Here is a 5100-nt window from a genome sequence, read left to right on the forward strand (position 1 = left end):
TCCGAACAATACTGAATTAACAAAACACAGTCGACTGTGGTCGACAACACTGCCACCTAGCGGTGGGCTGAGAAGTGGAGGCAGACGACAAGTCTGCTACATCCTCCTTCGTTTATAATAATTGTTACAAGAAATAAGGAAAACAAAATAAAAATAATATGGCAACCATCTGGTAACATGTGGACATTAACATATGATCACAATGACTTGAGAGAATCATAAAACGATTGGTACAATTTTCTTATTACTAAATAATACATAATACCTCATGTTTGTTGTTTAGATGTGGTGACTGGGAAGGGTTATGTTTATTTGTTTCTAATCACCGTGTCCATCACAATCACAACTAGGTATCGAGCATTTCTTTGGCTTTGGCTTTCTTGAGCTGCGACGAGGTTGTGGAGCGTCGGTTGCCTCTGGGCCAGCTTGTCTGATTAGTTCTTGAGCCTCGGAGTCTTGTTGCTGAGCATCTTGCACGTCTTGTGTTTCCTCTTCTGAACTGACTCCTAGATTTGGCTGATCTTCTGGCTTCTCCGGTGTCAAGGTATCTTTTCCATTCAAGTCTGTGGTATTACTCTGACACTCAGTTCTTTTTGGTTCTAGCTGTCTCCATTTATCCCCTTCAGATGTGAGAGGCATTTGTTGCGGCATCAACGTTTCTTGAGGCATCATTTTAGGAACAGGTTCCAGATATGCTCTGTTTCTGGTAATATTAAATCCTCTGTCTGTTTTCAATCCATAACTTCTGGTGCCTCTTGCCAGGTATGAAACTGTGGCATATTGCTTGGTGTCTTTCACCCAGACTCTGTCTCCTTGTTGTAACATGGACAATGTTTTCACTTTATGTCTTCCATCGTAAGTTTCCTTGGCACGATCCTGTCTTTTCTTAAGAAATTCCTTGTATTTCTTCACAGGTGGTATCTCTGGCATGAAGTTTGTCTTCACTGATGGGAGCCTTGTTTTAATTTGCCTGGAGAGAAATAGCTGTGCTGGGCTGAATCCTGAGTCGTTTGGGGTGGCCCTATACTCCAGTAGGGCTTTTCCTGGGTCCTGTGGGTTGGCTTTGATTATTTTTTTAATAATTTTCACACCTGCTTCCGCCAGCCCATTACTTTGGTGATGTTCAGCACTTGATTGTGTGTGAATAAAGTCATAGTCTATAGCAAATTTCTGAAATTCTTCACTCATGAATTGCGGCCCTCTGTCTGTTTTGACTAGGTTTGGAGATCCAAACATTTCGAACAGAGTCTTAAATCTAGTGATCACAGCTTGTGAGGTAGTGCTTGTCATTTTAAAAAATACTGGGTATTTGGAGTATGCATCTATTACAATTAAGTAGTCAATGCCGTTGTGGTTACCCAGATCTGCTCCAATTGTATCCCACGGGTATTGAGGGATATCTGAACTCAATAATGGCTCTTTGGAGTTTGGCTTGTTTTCCAAACATGTTGGACACTTGGCTATGAGGTTCTCAATTTCTTTGCTGATATTGGGCCACCACATGGCCTCTTGAGCTCTCTTCATGCATTTACTTACTGGTAAGTGACCCTCATGGATTCTGCCTAGCATTTCTTCTCTCATTTGTTGGGGTATGAAGATTCTTCTTTGGAATGTGACTAGTGTTTTGGTGAGCGTGAGGTCTGCTCTGAAATTATACATATCTTCTGTTCCAGGATACAGTTGGCGTTTGTCTGGCCAGCCTTGTAATATATATTGCTGTATCTTCCTTGTAGTCGGGTCTGTCTGTTGAGCAGACTCAATTGCTTGGAGACATGGTGATGTTAGGGGAAGTGATATTGCCACTGTGGCGATCACTAGTTCTTCCACTGTATCTTCATCTATAATATCTGCGTCTGGTTGCTGGAATTTTAATGGCGCTCTTGAAAGAATGTCCGCAAGATAATTCAGTTTTCCAGGGATGAATTCCATGCGATACCAATATGGTGCCAACCTCATCCGGAATCTTTGGAGTCGGACTGGTAGTTCTGCTACTGGCTTAGACTCTAAAATAGCTATTAGAGGTTTGTGGTCGGTTCTGATTGTGAATTCTGGCAATCCAATCAGGAACATAGCAAATCTCTCACATGACATAGTTACTGCACAAGCCTCTTTTTCAATCATTGAGTATCTCTGCTGTGTTGGTGAGAAGCTGATTGACATGAAGGCCACTGGTTTCCATATATCTGTTGATTTATCTTGCTGTTCCAGTACCGACCCCGCTCCATATAAACAAGCATCTGTTGTGATTCTCGTTGGTTGTTTAGGGTCGTACCAGGCAAGTACGGGTGGCTGTGAGAGCACCCTTTTGATTGTTTCAAATGCTTGGGTGTGTTCCTCACTCCATGCATTTATATTATCTTCTTTTATCAAATCACGTAGTGGTTTATTGATGTCTGCTAGTCTTGGAATGAATTTCATCAGATAGTTTGCTGATCCCAAAAAACTTCTTAGTGCTGTTATATCTGGAGGTCTGGGCATTTCCAGGATTGGTTTGATTTTGTTGTGGAGAGGCATTATGCCTTCACTGCTTATTTTGCATCCTAACATTGTGCATTCTCTAACCCTGATGTTACATTTTTCCATGTTTAGTGTCAGGTTGTTTTCATCAAACCTCTTCAGCACTTCTCGCAATCTGGCATCATGTTCTTCTATTGATTTGCCTCCAACCAGACAATCGTCCATTAGATTCACCACACCAGGTATTCCCTGAAGTATTTCTGATATTCTTCTCTGGAATACCTCACTGGACGACTTGAGCCCCATTGGCATTCTTTTATAACGAAATCTTCCTACATGCGTTATGAATGTGGTAAGGTCTCTGCAATCTTCTTCTAACTCTACTTGGTAGTATGATTTTGTTGCGTCCAATTTTGAGAACACTTTGCAGCCTGCTACCCTTGCTAGACACTCTTCAACAGTTGGTAGCTGGAACAGTTCTCGCACCACTGCCTTGTTGAGGGCAGCATAATCTACAGTAATCCTAATGGAGCCTGCACTGAAGTTCCCTTCTTGATCCGGTTTCTTTTTTATCACTGGGACTGTTGCACTACACCACAGAGTTGGGTGTGACACTGGCTCAATAATGTCACTCTTTTGCATGTCTTTTAATTCTTGTTCAACTGGCTCTCTCAGTGGGATGGCCAGATGTCTGGGTGATTTGATTGCTACTGGTCTTGCATCTTCTATCAATTCTATTTTATACGTGCCTGGTATTCTCCCCAACCCTTGGAATACATGTTTGTAGGTTTCTTCTGGGCGGGTGCTGCAATTGTTATTGACCTCCAGTACTTGTTTTGCCAGCCCGAAGGCGAGTGCTTCAGATCTTCCAAGTAGTGGGATTTTAACACCAGGTACCACATATATTGTGGCATATAGGTATTCTTGTTTGTAGCTTATCTTGACGTTCATCATTTTTCCTCTCACCCCAAGGTCTGTTGAGTTGGCTCCTTGTAGCTCACCTGCTGCTTCCAGGGCAGGAAGCTTTTTCTTAAACATGTTGTATAGTTCCACACTGATCACTGTTGCATCTGCGCCGGTGTCTACTTTCATGTGCATATTGATGCCGTTGATTGTTACTTCTACTATTTGTGGTGGGGCATACACCATTTCTACTAGAGTCATGGCATCTGCTTTTGGTACATACTTCTGCATCTGCTTCGGTTCTGGCTCTTCTTTTATTGTAATCACATCCAGGCTGTTGAAGAAAAAACTGAGGGCAGTTTTGTCTTGGAGACTGACTTCATTTAGTTGTGTAGGATTGGGTGCGGCAGCTCCTTCTGGTGCTTCTACTTCGCCGATGGTCCTCTCCTTAGGTTTTGTTGGTGCTTTACTGCTTTTCTTTTGCTGTAGCCATTCTTTTTTTGCTCTGCATTTTTCTATCACATGGCCCCTCCACTCACAGAATTCACATGTTGCATCTTTGGCTGGGCATTCTTCTCTGGAGTGACGTGTTTTGCTCGGGCACCACCCACATGGCTTATTTGTATCACCTTTGGGCTTTTCCTTTCCTTTTATTGGTTTACTGATGCCTGCTACTTCACCGGTCTGGTGTTGTAGTAGGTATTGGAAGTTTTGTACGGTTTCATCTGTACGTACTCTTCGGGTGACGTTCTCTAGATTTGGTTCCTCTTCTTCATTTTGGAAAGTCATTGATAGAGTTTTATTTCGCATTCCTGCAATTATCTTGTCTCTAATGAGGTCATCCAGCAGTTCTCCGTACTCACATTTTTGACCTATGGTGTGCAGGTCTGTGATGAACTTGTCAACTGGTTCATCAGGCTGTTGAACGCGGTTGTTGAATCGGCACCTTTCATACAGCTTAGTCTTCCTGGCTATATAGTGTCCATTAAATTTTGCCTTTACTGCGTCAAAGTTTGTCTTTTCTGCATCAGTTAGCTTGAATGCTGAAAAGATGTCGTTTGCTCTGGGGCCCATCAGGTAAAGTAGTGTGTTCACTTGAGCTTTCCCATCGAGGAGTTTCATAGGTGAGGACTCTTTATATTGATCAAACCTTTGAATCCATGCAGGCCAGTCAGCTCCCTGAAAGGTGAACTGGGCGGGCGGCGGGATGTTCGCCGCTGCACCAAACTGTTGTAGTTGTATATTTCTTTGTTGCTCCATGTTGAGCAGTGCTTGAAGTTGGTTAAGGTGAAGCTGTTGAGCGTTGGCCTTGGCTTCATTTTCGATCTTCAGCGCTTCGAGTTGTTGTTGAAGCTGTTGCTGAAGGGCTTCTTGTTGAGCTTGAAATTGAGCTTGTATTGCGGCCAATTGGTTAGCGTCCATCTTGCAACACGCTGCGGCTTCGGCGGGCACGTGGTGACCCGATCTTCTTCCTTGTTTTTGATGAGTTTCTGGGTTCTTGTTCGTAGGTTTTCTTCAGAGGTTGAGTTCGTAGCGCTGCCACCATGTATCTTTTCTTTGAAGGATCATTAAATCACACATAAGTATGCTTGGTATCATAGATATATTGAACGAACTGCAGTCATACATGCTCTAACTCCCACGATCCGAACAATACTGAATTAACAAAACACAGTCGACTGTGGTCGACAACACTGCCACCTAGCGGTGGGCTGAGAAGTGGAGGCAGACGACAAGTCT

General features: G+C 43.1%; 1 protein-coding gene and 2 long non-coding RNA genes across 3 annotated transcripts in view; 2 read left to right on the plus strand and 1 right to left on the minus strand.

Moving 5' to 3' along the window:
• LOC113215077 (sodium-dependent dopamine transporter-like) overlaps positions 1–5100 on the minus strand; it is a 69624-nt gene that overhangs the window by 32038 nt on the left and 32486 nt on the right. The gene's annotated exons all lie outside the window — the stretch shown is intronic.
• On the plus strand, positions 7–1064 carry LOC127749204 (uncharacterized). Its single transcript, XR_008011018.1, has 4 exons — positions 7–230; positions 351–544; positions 627–762; positions 915–1064. It is a non-coding gene; the product is annotated as an uncharacterized LOC127749204 (long non-coding RNA).
• On the plus strand, positions 1057–1929 carry LOC127749205 (uncharacterized). Its single transcript, XR_008011019.1, has 4 exons — positions 1057–1136; positions 1219–1276; positions 1363–1538; positions 1674–1929. It is a non-coding gene; the product is annotated as an uncharacterized LOC127749205 (long non-coding RNA).

Source organism: Frankliniella occidentalis, unplaced genomic scaffold (assembly GCF_000697945.3).
Source record: "Frankliniella occidentalis isolate FOCC.00 unplaced genomic scaffold, Focc_3.1 Scaffold39, whole genome shotgun sequence".
In the NCBI taxonomy this organism is placed as follows: Eukaryota; Metazoa; Arthropoda; class Insecta; order Thysanoptera; family Thripidae; genus Frankliniella; species Frankliniella occidentalis.